The sequence below is a fragment of a genome, unplaced genomic scaffold (assembly GCF_019419815.1).
Source record: "Pyrus x bretschneideri cultivar Hongxiangsu unplaced genomic scaffold, Pyrus_bretschneideri_v1 Contig31, whole genome shotgun sequence".
Lineage (NCBI taxonomy): Eukaryota > Viridiplantae > Streptophyta > Magnoliopsida > Rosales > Rosaceae > Pyrus > Pyrus x bretschneideri.
The window spans coordinates 4926872-4942530 of NW_025999624.1; the positions used below are offsets into that span (position 1 = coordinate 4926872).

Consider the following 15659-nt stretch of genomic DNA (forward strand, 5'->3'; position numbering starts at 1 on the left):
TCAGAGCCACTCACACACTCCTCGGATGAAAGCAGGAGATATATATATATATATATATATGCCATGTATGAAATCCTTGAAAGCATGATATATATATATATATATATATATATGAATATGCCATATATGAAAACGTTGAAAGCATGAGATATATATGAATATGCCATGAATGCTTGTCTTTAAAATTTTCGTTTTTGCCATGCTTATTTTTTGTGGGTTTTAACACTTGGGTTATGTTCTTTACATTCATATGAGACTATGTTTAAAATTTGGTAAAGAAAAGCCAAGTGATTAGAGAGATAATTGAAACCCTAGTTTCGCAATAGCATGAAAAATGAATTTTTTCTAGGTTTTTGCAACCCTTTTTTGTGGTTAGAGTTGTTTTTGGAGTTCTCCAAAAAGACTTAATTATAGATGGTAATCTAATCTTTCGAACGACATAAAATACGCATAAAAAAGATGAATATTCACTATGTTATGGCCTCTGTAAACTGGCCTCACGAGAGTGAAAAATTTGGAAATTCCAGTTTTTTTGGAAGAAGATGATGAACAATGGTTCAACTCTTCCACTCTCGGCCTAAGCAAGTACGAGTACAATGCTAGGCTTTCGTGGATGTTAGCTACACCATTGGATTCATCTCAGGGAGTTCAATCCAACGGAGGTCAAAAGAACGGCATCAGACTGCCAGAAGGCAGCGCGTGTGTGTCACGCGCCACCCACAGGGAGTGGGTTCGCGCAATATTATTATTAAAAAAATAATAATTAATTAATTTTGCACCGCAGCTTTAGGCGGTGCATGGGCCGTGTTTTTGGGACACAGTTAGCGAGTGAATCATTGTGGTTCACTGGCCTACGTAAGTGTATATTTAGGTTTGGTATTAGAGACATTTTTAATTTACTAAAATTTAGGAAACGTTTGTAATTAACCTTTAAAAAATATCCAACACATGCTAAGATTTTAGGAAAATCAAAAAGAGATAATGTCAATCAAATTTGCTCATGTTGATTGAGCATTTTAAATTAGAAAGGAATATTTTTTAGGAGAATATTTAAAAAAGATTACCTAATTAATAAAAAATAATGAAATTAGACTGGGGTTCACTAATGGTCATCTCTTATTTGATGTGGTGTCTAGGAAAAATCTTTAAGGAGACACTTTGGGTATCAAATAGGTTCGGTTTTTAAAAGCTTCGCGCTACCACCCCTCCCGGATTTAACCTGGCTGCACTTACAGAGGCCCACATGTTGAGCCCATTGTCTAAAAACCCTAATCGTTGTGCACTCAATTGGATGTTGCATGAAAAATGGATAAGCTTAAAACATAATAATGTTTAAGTAAGATTTATTTCAAAAATAATTAGAAAATATGATCTTGACTCTTACAATTGAATGTTAATTACGAGCGACTTAGCGGATTTTTCAATTTCAACCTATGAGAAAAAGTGAAATATTTTCTAATGAGTTTTTGAAATAAATAAATGTAAGATGTGTAATTAATAATGTTAAAATTATATCACCCTTGTAGAAAGAAATGGCTGCCAAAAATGTTGTTGCTAATTTGACTAAAGGAGAAAAGATGGTTGGAACCAACTATGATATTTGACATAGGAAGATCCAATATCTTCTCAATGAACAAGAGCTCTTGGAGCCTTTGGAGGCTTCGGTGGATGAGTCTGATCTTGAGAGAGATGGAACTGCTGCGACTTAACATACGGCTAGTGTAAGATCTTATGAATCTTGGTTCAAGAAAGATCGAAGTGCGCACTTTACTATGTTAAGCAGGATGCATGATTATCTTATTGATGAGTATGAAGGGTACTTGACCACCAAGGATATGTAGGACCAGCTGAAATTTGCTTTTGGTGGAACCTCAACTACAAGGCTAAGAAGTCTACTGTTAAAGTTTGAGGTTTATAGGATGGATCCTAAGCATTTTGTATCTAAACATCTTAGGAAGATGTCCAGCATGATACGAGATTTAAAAACTACTAGAAGTATCCTCACTAATGAACAAGAAGTCCAAGCTTTAATTAGGTACCTCATAGATTTATGGGATGCCCTTAAACAGATCATGGCACACAATGATCAGATTAAGAACTTTCATGACATCTCACATCTTGTTAAACCGGAAGGTGAACGCCAAGTGGCGACCCAGAGTATTGCCTTTTTTACTCCAAGTAAGTCCAAAAAGGGTAACTAGTTCAAAGGAAATGGTAAGACCAAGTCTGAGAAAAAGGATGCAAAGCTTGCTCCTAACTCTAATAAGATCAAGGCCCACAGAGGTAAACGTGGCAAGAAAGACGAATCCAAGTCAACATGTTTTAACTGTAAAAAGAATGGACACTTCACGCGTAATTGCACTGAGCCGAATATAAAGGTAATCCCTAACCATAAATATGTCATTGTTTGTGTATGTTTTCATATACATGTTGCTCACACGTCTGACAATTGGATTGTAGACACATGAGCAACCAAGCATGTGATGTGAGATAAATGATGGTTTAAAATTATCCACGTTTTCCAACAAAGTCACACTGGGTGTACGTGGGTGAAGGAAGTCATACAGAAGCTTTGGGAGTTCGTTTGTATCGACTTCAACTAAGCATTGGGTGTCAACTACTTCTGCATGATGTTTTGCACACCCCTGGAATGCAATTTAATTTACTTTCATTTACTGCACTTTTATATGAAATATATTGTTTTTGCTTAAGCCCGTCTAAACTTGTGATCTATTTGGATTAAGTTGAAATTGGATATGGTTCAATAAAGAACCATTTTGTTTACTTGGATTTGATTGATTCTTGTTCTTCTACTTCTTTAGTAACTGTTATTAAACATGTTAATTCTGAAACATGGCATGCTAGACTAGGGCATATAGGGTAAGATAGAATAACAAGGTTAGTTAGAGAAGGCTTGTTGGGGTCATTTACTAATGTCAATCTGCCTGTATGTGAGCCTTGTTTAGCTGGCAAAGCTTTTAGAAAGCCTTTTGGAAAGGTTGTTCGAGCTACTCAACCGTTAGAGTTAATCCACACTGACATTTATGGACCAATGAGTGTGAAGGCTCATCATGGCGCCTCTTATTTTCTGACTTTAATTGATGATTACACGCGATAATGGTTATGTGTACTTGATCCCTCATCGCTATGAAGCTTTAGATTGTTCCAAATGCTTCGTAGCTGAGGTTGAGAATCAAAAAGGGAAAACTGTAAAAACTCTTCGCATTGATCATAGACACGAGTATTTGTTTGACCAATTCAAGTTTTTTTGTGAAAATAGGGGGATACACATACAACATTTTGTTCCTTACATGCCATAACAAAATGGTGTTGTTGAAAGGAGAAACAGAACTTTATTAGACATGGTCAGGTCTATGATGGTGCAGGCAAATCTCCCTCAAAGACTGCGACGTATATACTTAACTGTGTGCCTTCAAAGACAGTTCCTTTAACCTCATATGAACTTTGGAATGATGTAAAACCCAATCTGGGTAATTTGTGTCCTTGGGGTTGGGTTGGATTTGTTCATAATCAATCATATAAGTTTGGAAAGTTGGGTCCTAGAGCAAATAAACATATCTTTATAAGATATTGTGAAAACTCCAAAGGTTATGTGATGTATGGTGAACATCCAGATGGAGGGAGAACCGAGATTGATTCACGTGATGTGGAATTCATAGAGAATAACTTCCCAAAACTTGGCGATACTATCAAATACCTTGATCTCCATGAGTTGGAGAAAGATGAAGAACTCGTAACATCTTTAAGCGAAAAGAGGGGAATTAATTTCCAATCCGATGGTCACTGAATATGATGCAGGAAGACTTGATCCAAGCAGGAGTACACAACCCAGTGGGAGTAATGTATCCATAAACGCTCAAGAGAATACACCCAATGATGGGAGCATACCCTTTGAAATTCAAGGTCACACAGTTCGAAGAAGCAAATGAGGCCACATTCCTAAACGTCATTTTGAGGTTGATGAGGAGGCTAACATTTGCATACCTTCAAAGGAAGACAAACCTTCTTCTTACAAAGAAGCGTTGTCTTCAATGGTCAAAGAAAAATGGATAACTGCAATGGAGGAAGAGATGAGCTCCATAGACAAAAATATTGTTTGGGAGTTAGTTGACCTTCCACCTGGGCGTAAAACCATTGGAAACAAGTGGGTTTTAAAAATCAAACACAAGGTGGATGGTTTAATTGACAAATATAAGGCACGCCTTGTGGCAAAAGGATACACTCAGCAATTGGGTGTAGACTATGAAGAGACATTCTCCCCAATGGTGAGGTTTGCCTTTATTCGCCTCATTTTAGCTATTGTTGCTCAACTAGATTTGGAACTTTACCAAATGGATGTTAAGACAACATTTCTTAATGGAGAACTAGACGAGGAGATATACATGGTTCAACCTCTAAGCTTCGAGGACAAGGGACAAAAGCACAAAGTTTGTCACCTAAAGCATTCCATATATAGCCTCAAGCAAGCGTCTAGACAGTGGAACATTAGATTCCATAATTCAATCACTTCATTTGGTTTTGAGATGATTAAGGAAAACCACTGTGTGTATCTTAAGAAATCTGGGAAAAGTATTCTCATACTTTCGTTGTATGTTGACGACATCCTAATAGCAGGAAATGACAAAACCTCCATAGAAACCACGAAAACATGGTTGTCATCCCATTTTGAGATGACAGATATGGGTAAAGCACATTATGTGCTTGGAGTTAAGATCTCAAGAGACTTACATTAAGAAGGTGCTTGAACAATTTAAAATGGAGAACTCCAAACCCATAGACACTCCCATGGAAATACGCGTGATATTGTCCTTAGAACAGTGTCCAAAGACTAAGAAAGAGAAATAACAAATAACAAACGTCCCATATGCCTCGGTAATAGGAAGTCTGATGTACGCGATGCTTTACACAAGTCCGAACATGTGCCATGCCATGGGCATGGTAAGCCGCTATCAAAGTAATCCTTGACAAGCTCACTGGCAAGCCGTCAAGAGGATTATGAGATACTTGCAAGGAACAAAAGATTTAGCCCTATGTTACCAAGGAGGGGATCTGAAGTTGAAAGGATATAGTGATGCAAACTGGGCAAGCGATATAGATCAACGCAAGTCCACCTTAGGTTATGTTTTTGTCCTTAGAGGTGGAATTGTTTCTTGGTGTAGAAATAAGCAAAATTGTATTGCTTTGTCCACAATGGAGTTAGAATATGTTGCCCTTGGATTAGCTCTTCAAGAAGCTGTTTGGCTTAGGAGGTTTCTACGACAGATGGGAGTTTCGGCTTATGCTCAAGAAGCTGTACTTGTCTGCTATGATAGTACTTCAGCCTTATCATACACTAAAGATCCTAAGTATCATGGCAAATCTAAGCACACAGATACACGATATCATTTCTTTAAGAACAAGGTTACCAAGAGTGAATTGATGTTGAAATATATCTCGACCAACAATATGCTCACTGATCCTATGACTAAACCCATAATTAGAAACTTGTTTCTGACTCATGTAAAGAAAATGGGTTTATGTAGGGTTTGATGTGTTTTTCTTTGTATTTGACATTATTATTGAATAAAAAGGCATTGAAGTTTTTCATTGCATATTGATTTTTGAAATGATTGTTTACACATCTTTACGAGTGTCACCAAGCTAGAATCAGTTTTTCACATGAACGATTTGCCCTGGCACTAAGATAACGAGTAGAATGAGAAATTTGTGTCCTCAACGCATTAGACTACAAGACCGGACATGTGTATGTTGAACGTACCAATATGCACAAGGTAAACATCGCCTTAGAAATGTCTAAGATGATACTTAACATAAGTCGAACGTGAGATTTGTTTCATGTTGAAGCTTGTAAAGCCACATATGAGTATCTAGGTAGGCGTCGAGAAGGCGACTAGGCTAGAAGACTCAGGTTAGGCGCTTGTGTAGCAACTAGACTAAGATCCGTATGGTGTATCTCCAATGGACATGTGACACACTCATTGAAATGAGGATAAACCATAGCATACAAATCATACTGTATGTGCTATAACTAACTGATAGTGGGAATGATGAATTGGTCCTTGTTTTAATCACTGTGTGAACCATAAGGAATCTATACGATTCCACCCTTATGCCATTTGAACTAAAGTCTACGTTAGAAAGATGAGGTTTAATGATCATTACTTTAGCGTGTTTATCTAAGGTGGTCAAGTTAGCTATTATCCCAAGCGACGTGTCTAGGCAAGCAGTTAAATCAAATTAGACTAACATGAGAGCTTAAGGAAGACAATTCGAAGATAACACCATGTCATGTGATTCATTAGATGAGCGACATCTTTTGATATTTGTTATCAAACATAAGACATGGATACATGATACTTGTGAGACATGACATTGTTTTTAACATGGGATAAAGAATGTCAAGTTGATGTGTGACGAACAGTCTGGGGTATAAAGCGATGAACTTCCGAGTGATGCATTGTTGTTAGTTTAGTGAAAGCTTAATGACAGTGCTCCTGGTTATGTATGTTCTTTCTTGTGAGGTCGTGCGTCCCATTTACTGTATGAGGAGATATACTAGAATGGATGTGAACTAACTATGTTGATTGAGACTATGCCACACCCTATGTGGGTGAGTGGGAGATGTAGGATTTATCTTATGGGATAAATAAATATCAAAGGATATTCCACCCACATGAGGATATTAACCTCCTAATTATCTCAAGAGATATTCATATTAGAATATACTTAGGATTTTCATGTGCTTTTCAGTCTTTGTACACTCTTCCCAATCATTATATAAGGAGGCTTTGGGGAAGAGAGAAAATATAAGAAACAAAAGCTTTTCCACAGTTCAAATATTCTAGTTAGGTCTTTAGAGCTATCACTTTCGGCTCTAGGTCTTGGGAGGCAAAAACTAAGAGGCAACTCGACATACCGTAGCGAACCCGACGACCTGCAAGGTTCTATACATGCACGAAGGGTCAGAGCAGTTGTTCGTGTTTGTAGGAACGTGTTGAGATTCAAGCTTCCACATAAGGTACACATGTCCTTTCGAATTTATTTATAGTCTTCCAACAGGAACTAAGATTAAATGGAATGACACCAAAATATGATTGCAAGGTAGAGAGTTGGAAGATAAAACGGGAACAACTGATCGATTTCCTTCTTATAAGAACAAGCAAAGTGCCAAATTTTGAAATTTGATAGATTTCCTTCTCTCATTGCTTCTTACTCACTAAAACCACAAAAAAAAAAAACAAAAAAAAACCCCACTTCTTCATCGGACACAAATGCATAAGCTAAATTCTCAATGTGTATGTAGTCATCAACAACTCATTATGTAAACATAACAACCTTGTATATGTAATCTCAAACTAAGACGTTTGACCCCTCCCCAACTTTCTTAGTAGCTAAACAAAACCTTTCAGCTGTGTTTTTGCAATTAAGCTTTTATACTAAAACTAGACCTTTTCTGGTGTAATAAGTAATGTCAACTAACCATTCCCATCCAGATGAAATTCATAAAAGAGTGCAAAAGAAATGTGAGCATTTGCTACCCCTAAAAGTGCCTTCATATTAGTTGCTGGATTGTTCCCAGTACTTTTCTTGTACCCAAGAAATGCAAGGACAAAAAAGGCGGTATATATAACCGCATCAAACAGACCATAAGCGAGAACATCTGCCAACACAAGTTTTGCAAGTTTTGAACTCATTTCAGCGGAATTTGCCTGACGAAAAATGTCAAATTATGAAGAGGAAAACCAATTTATACCACTAGGAGGTTCATATTCTTATAAATACAAGAAATTAACAATTCATTTAAAAGGAGAAGTAATATCAGCAAATGTGTTGGAAATTTGTATATTCTTGTGAAAGCAAAGGGAAATATTAGAAAAAGTAGGGTAGAAGCATTTTTGGAGATTAACATTCCAAGGGCTACATAGAGCTCCCACACAATGACTTAGTTGAATGAACTCTTTGATATTCCAATCTGATTTCTTGGTACAACTTACACTTTCTACAAACATGAATTCCTTCTATATGTACTTGATCAATCACCTGTTCCTAAACATTTAGTTTGATACGCAAATCGTCTCTACGCGTACGTGTATCATTAAGTTCACTCATTATTCATACAATATATCACCAACATTCAACTCACACCTCCAATTAATTAATCTTGCATTCACCAATGTGTTATGCTTTACAGAAATACAACATCGGAGACTATGAAAGCTTGTAAATGCAACTGAAGGAACACTTGAGTGAAACTGAGGCTCAGTAGTGGGTTTTGGGGAGAAATGCAAATACAAGGAGTTGCAGGAGGAGGAGGATGAAGTTGCCAAATTCTTGGGGAGAAATATGCTTTTATGTCTGTTTTTTTCTAGTTGTTTTTGTTCTGAAAATCCACATGGATGGACCATTTATTCACCATTTGTGCATAAAAACTAAACACCATTCCAAACTTTTGTTCACCACACCAAGCCCTTCCTCAAATTCAATTACACACAATAGTCTGTTGGGTCACGTGCGTAATAAAAATACGTGATTAACTTGAGATATTATTGCATTAGAGAAGCCGGACTAAATAGGTCAGATCCCTAGTCGTAGCAACTGTAAAGGCATCTGCAGTGCACCAAGAAAAGTAGGAAAATGTTTTCCACACCCTCAATTTCTTAATTTGTATAGATTTTCTTTAGATATATTTATTCCGTCCTATAGAACTTATGCAAAGCAAACAAAATATTATTGATTCGTATGATTAATAGACAAATGGAACCGGATGCAATATTAGAAGGGATGATGTTTGATATTGATTCTTTAGCTATGCATTTTGATTTTGTTAAGTTTGGGTTCATTCCGCGGGAAGGTTACTTTGCTGATGTGGTGGCTTTGTTTGCTACCAAGCATGGTGGCGAGTTCCTTTGAAATGAAATTGACCCGAATTTTTTATACTATTTTTACAACTGATACAAACCTTGTCAATTGGCTTTAATAAATTTCCATCTTTTCAACAAAACAAAATAAAAAAAATCCATATTTTCTACAAAAAAAAAAAAAAAAAATTATATATATATATATATATATATATATTAAATCAAAACAAATTGAAGGGTAAATAAATACTGAAAATAAACAGTACAGGGCAAAAAAAAAAAAAAAGAATTAAGTCCTAACTAATAAAATTACATATATCTTTTCTTGAGAACGGGAAATGAAGCGGATTGATCTAGAGAGCCAAAGCAACCCAGATAGACAGCCCGCTCAAAACAACCCGACATGCGTTCAAACCCGAAGCAGATGATTCATTGCTTGATGGACCATGGGCAGCACTATCCGGTGACAGACTTGCTGGCGCCGGAATCGGTGGGCTACCGCTTGATGGGAACATTCCCGGGGATCCTGCCGGCGTTGCAGAACTCAAAGGAATGCCCACTGGTAACGATGGGGTCGTTGCAATCTCAGGACCCTCTGCAACTGGCGAAGCACCGACTGGACTTTTCTTAGGAGCGCTCACCGGAGAGGCAACAGTGGGCGTAGGGGGCGCCGGTGATTGAGCCGGTGGAGACGCACTCTTGGACGGGCTCTTCGCTGTAGAAACCGATGTGGGAGGGGACGCCGGAGAGACGGTGGGTGGGGTCGCCGCCGAAGGAGTTGGGGTCGGCGGGGAAGTTAGCGGAGAGGTCTTGGGAGAAGGCGAAGGAGGCGACTGAGTCGGAGGGCTCGGAGGGGATGCCGGAGGAGTTGCAGGAGAAGAGAAATGGTCGGAGAATAAGCAGGAGAGGGTTGCGGAGGCGGCGGCTTTGTGGGGGTGTTGCTAAGTAAGTTCAAAATAAGTGGCAACAAAGCAACAAGCTAAGGAAGCATTATTTATCAAGAGGCCCCCATACTTGTTGGAGTAATCCTTCTGGGCTGCCAAGATAGGATGCCAGGTTATCACCATCCATCATTTCCGTCATACTTTTACCAAAAAGCAAACTAAAACTGAAAATTGGATATGAACAAGTATTCAAAGCATTGAAATGCATCTGCTGTCAGCAGGAGATGATTTTTCTTAATGAAAATGCCGTTCTTTTGAGTTTTTTCTTTTCTTTTGCCTAGTACACCACGTATTATGACAATATTTCAATTGCGTAGTCGATTCTTTTTTCTTTCTTACATCAGGTTGTCATTGTAGCATTTTTGACATGGCTTGGATGGTTCATCCTGGAGAATTTGGTCTTTTCCTCGAAAACTGGATAGCAAAAGGCATGGATAAATTTGAGCTGGCATTATAGTACGGTATCTCAGTGTTAGTGGTTGCTTACCCTTGTGCCTTGGGACTAGCAACCCCTACAGTGGTAATGGTTGCAACAGGGAAACGCTTTGCCTCGGTTTTGGTCATTTCATATTATTCCTTACGCCACCAGCATACATTGTGCTAACGTTCCGTATTATAACAAGTTATGCACTTCATTCCTGACCAGTAAAACGCTCTGCCTCAGATCGATCAACGTTTAGGCTCTTGACATAAACTAAATACAATCTTTGTAATTGGGTATGGAGGATGTCCTTTATGCATATATTGGGATTGAACATGCAACTATTATTTCATAGTTGGAATCTGTCTCGTATAACCCTTTGGTCTGGACGATTGATGGCTGTATGCACCTTGTCCATGTCACGAAGCCGAACTCGCCCTGTTTTAAGTCCCCATTTCTTGTAGATGACAGCTCTCAGGAGAGTTCTCTTTACCCCAACTCCTTTTTTATAACAAGGCTAATAATTGTTTCCTTCTTTTTGGGGTTTTTCTTATTTCCAAAATTAAAAGCTGAACACACGGTACCTAAGTCATGAAGGTTGATATGTTTCTTAGCATTTGACACTTTGTTGGTGTCTGGATTTTTACGGACGTGTTTGATCCATGTAGGTGAAAACGGTTGTTTTTGATAAAATAGGGACTCTGACAGTTGGGAAACTTGTAGTAGTTGATGATGTGCCTCTTCTCCAATTACTCAATGGAGGAGTTCTGTGCTGTGCTATTGCCACAGAGGTTGGTGCTTATGTTTCAAATTTGTACATGAAAACTTTAATTTGTGTGTTAAAAAAGTTTGAGTGTTTGTAGAGTTATGCTACAGATGAGACCGCTCATTGTTATTATGCTATCGAAAATTATTTTGTCAATCATGCTACCATGCTTCTATTTGAGAAATATGTAGGCAAATAGTGAACACCCAATAGCAAAATCGGTGGTGGATCATGCTAAGAGGCTGCTAAAGACGTTTGGATCAACTAAACATGTGATGGAGGTGCACACAGGAGCTGGCGTTAGTGGAAGAGTTGGCGACAAAATTGTTTTGGCTGGGAATAAGAGGCTCATGCGGGAAAACAATGTCCAGGTTGGTCCTGAGGTTGACAAGTACGTTTCAGAACATGAGAATCTGGCTCGAACGTGTGTTGGTTGCCATTGATGGAAAGATTGCTGGGTCATTTGCTGTAACTGATCTAGTGAAGCCAGAGGCTGCAAGAGTCATCTCTTATCTTCACTTGATGAACATTACAAACATCATGGTTACTGCTGCTAACTGGGCTGCAGGAGTGATAGGAGCATATTTAGGCAACTTAGTTGGCTTGTTCTTGTGCATTTACGTTGTTATTTCTTAGTTCTTTAAGTCTTTTAAGTTATTTTCGTATGTTTTCAGGTTCTAAGGGCTAAAGGAGCAAAGAAGTGCATTTTGGAGCCTTTTGGAGCACTTTTGGGCTAAGAATGGATAGCTTATGCTTGGAGCCAAAGTGTTGGACGAAATTGAAGGCCTTGTATGCACTTTAGGACATAAAACAAAGGGCCTAGCCCAATCAAACAATCCATCAAAGCCATGCAAAACCACCATTCACATACACTTCACACAAACAACAAACCCTTGCCGTGCATCCTCTTCATTTCCAGCATTCTACACCATCATTGAAGCCACATTCTTCCATTCCCCTTTCATCATTCAGCAACTTTTCCCATTCATCAACCCATGCATCCCCTCACCAAGAAATCATTCAGCCACATGCACCCATAATCATTCAACCAACTTAGCCGTGACATGCATTCATTTTCAGCAACTTTTCCTAGCTGTTTTTCCATTCATCCCCTTTGCATTTCCAGCTTACCACTTCATCATTGCACCACATTCTCCCTCTTTAATCCACATGCATTCATCATCATTCACCCTAGCTGCCACTCACATGCTTTCACATTCATTTCCAACAACAATCACTTCAAAGCCGTGCATCACACATCCAATTCCAGCACATCCATTCACTATTCATGATGGCAGCCACATTCTCTCCTAGCTGTCATATTCCCTCTTTTAATCATTCATTCACCTATAAATAAGCATCCATTGCAGCCACAAAACATCATTCCCATACACACACCATTCCACACCTCCATTCACCACAGAAATTCTTCCATAACACCACAACACAAACAAGTCCTTTGTCGTGCACTCCCACTCCAGTTTTCCAGCATTTTCTCCTCCATTGCAGCCACTCCAACCACTCCCCATCCCTCCAAAACACTACCCTACCATCACACATCCATTCCTCCATACAAATACCACCCCAAAACCTATCCTTAGATCTTGTGCCACAACAAAGAGGAGGTGAAGAGGGCCTAAACGTTCATACAATTCAAGTTTGAGTTGTTGGAATTTTTAGGTGTTTTCTCTCCTTGATTTCAATGGTTAAATTTACTTATCTTTGTCTTGTACCTACGAGGAACTAAACCCCCCATTAGCTAGGGGGTGATTCGAAACCATGTTTACGCTTGCAATATGAATTGATTACCTTTGGTTGGAATTTCATGAGTTGTGGATTCAATTTGTTTAACTGTTTGATTGATAACCTATTTATGTATGTTTATTGAGAGTGCATGCTTAATTTTCATGCATGAATATGACGCTAGAATATAAGTGAGTTTCACCTAATAGTTATGAACTTATATTCACAAGTAGTGGAGGTTGCTTATAAACAATCGCGTTAAATGAATTCTTGGCACTAGTTTCATGCTCATCATAGTAACGAATGCTTCGTCAATGCTTATGGTTTTCAAAGAACTTAATGATTCTTGCTTGTATCTCTATTATGCAATTCATGTAGGGAACTTGTGAGGAATGCTTTGGGTTGTCGTATGTAATCATCCAATTCATTAACTTAAGGAAAACTTGACGGTTAATTTAAGCGAACCTAATTAACCCGGGGTGTTGAGTTTCATAATTCATCGAAAGACCAACCGAAAATCATCTTGTATGCAAGTGTAACATGTGTGGAGAAGAACCTTCTAGCTAGCATTCATCCATATTTTCATCACATTCATATTTACATTCTGCCCTTAATTACAATCTGTGCATTTTAGTTTAATTTCGTCAAAACCTCAATCCCCCCCATATTTTGTTTAGTCTTAATCTATCTTATTTTGTGTTTTTAAGTATTTGGAGTCTTGTGGACTTATTTTGAGTTTTCGTTAAGTGAATTAAGTGTTTAAAGATTAGTTTTATTTATTTGAGTCAAGTGTTTAGCACCCCTAGTTAATCCCCGGTTAGAACGATCCCTACTTACATCATTACTACAATTGTCACAAATAGGGTTTAATTTATGTGTCACATTCGTAACGCATCAAATTTTGGCGCCTTTGCCGGGGATTAGCAAAGTTGCTAATCCCTTGTCTTGAGTCTTGTTTAAATTGTTTGGTTTCTGTTTTGTTTTAATTTTTGCACCTGTGTGTATGTGTTTTGTTTTTGTGCCGTGTGTGGCAACTTATTTTCTTACTTGTGCCGAGTCTATTAAGTTGGTTACTTTTCTTGTTTGCTCTTGTGTGTAGGTACTAGTTTATGACCTGTAGCTCACAACCTGTTCGTGAGCATATCTCCGACTTTGACGGCGATTTCGAGAGGACTTTGAGAAGGAAAAAGAAATTGCAAGAGTCTAATCCTCCTAGTCTCGAACCTGAAGTAGAAAAGCAAGAAGTTGAGGTTGAAGAGGAGGCCACGGCAAGGTTTGAAGAGGAAGTACCAACCATGGCAGCGGACAATCGAACCATCAAGGAGCTTTCTGCCTCGGGTTTGGCCAATGCAGCCCCTCTTTGCATCCAATACCCCAATGCAGCCCTGAGAAGACCGATGAGTTTGAGTTGAAGTCCAGTCTGCTACATCATATACCCAAGTTCCATGGGTTATCAATGGAGGACCCCAATAAGCATTTAAAGGAATTCGAGGTGGTGTGTTCAAGCATGACTCCCGTCAACGTCGACGGAAGTATTTTGAAGATGAAGGCTTTTCCATTCTCTTTAATGGACAAAGCCAAGGATTGGTTGTACGACTTAGCTCCCGGAACCGTCACATCATAGGAGAGCATGAAGAGGGCATTTCTAGAGAAGTTTTTCCCAACTTCTCGAATCATCCTTTTACGTAAAAGGATAAGTGGAATTCAACAAGATGAAGGTGAGTCTTTTCCTACGTATTATGAACGTTTTAAATCTCTTGTTGCTTCTTGTCCATAGCATCAGATGAATGAGGAGTTGCTTCTGCAATACTTCTATGAGGGGCTCCTACCAATGGAACGTCAAATGCTCGACGCCTCGGTGGGTGGAGCATTGGTGGACAAGACACCCATGGCTGCAAAGGTCTTGATTGCTAACCGAGCGTTGAACGCTCAACAATACGAAGGAGTAGGCCAAAGAGGACCCCCACGGCAGCAAGTGCATGAGGTAAGTTCCACCCCCGATATTCATTCACAATTAGTTAATCTTACTTCCATTGTGTCTCAGATGGCCAAAAGCATGAAGATGCAAGGACCAATGGTATGCGGGGTGTGTTCTATCCAAGGACATGCTTCTGAGACATGCCCACAACTCATTGAGAATGGAGGATGGGAAAGCGCCAATGCCATAGGTTATCAAGGCCAAAATTACAAAGAAATGATCCATACTCAAATACATACAATCCGGGTTGGAGAGACCACCCAAATTTCAGATGGAGAGATGCACAACAACCTGCCCAACAAAGTGGATTCCGACAACCCCCGGGTTTCTATCAAAAGCCGTTGGCACCACCACAAGCCCAAGCACAACCTGCCCAAAGCAATGTAGGTAATTCAAGTAATAATGATAAGATTTTTCAATTACTTACTACTTTGACGCAGGAAGTCCAAACTCAAAACAAAGAGAGGCAAATCCAAGACAAGAGGGTGGACAACTTGGAGAAGCAAGTGGGACAAATTGCCGAGTTCATGGGGCAATTTCGTGAGCAAGGAAGGTTGCCGAGCTCAACGGTGGTCAATCCAAAGGGTGGCTTTGAAACCGTCAATGCAATCACCTTAAGAAGTGGCAAGGAAGTTGGAACCACCTCACAACCACCAAAATCAAGCCAAGACAAGGAGGAAAAGTTGTTGCAAGAGGAAGAGAGGAAGGGCAAAGCCACGGCAAGGGTGGAGCAACCCTTACCGCAACCACTTCAAGCTCCTAGGTCGTCCAACAAATGTAAGGTAGGTCCAAACTCAATTGTTTCTAATGAGATTCCACCAAACGTGCCCTTTCCTAGCAGGTTTATGCAAGCCAAGAAAGAGGAGGATGAAAAAGACATCCTGGAGACGTTTAGGAAGGTGCATGTCAATATCCCACTCCTTGATGA

The 15659-nt window shown here is 39.1% G+C and overlaps 1 pseudogene; it reads left to right on the forward strand.

The window, feature by feature from the left end:
• Positions 1-9606: 9606 nt before the first annotated feature.
• The window catches only part of LOC103965425, a 28993-nt pseudogene continuing 22940 nt past the window's right edge, over positions 9607-15659 (forward strand).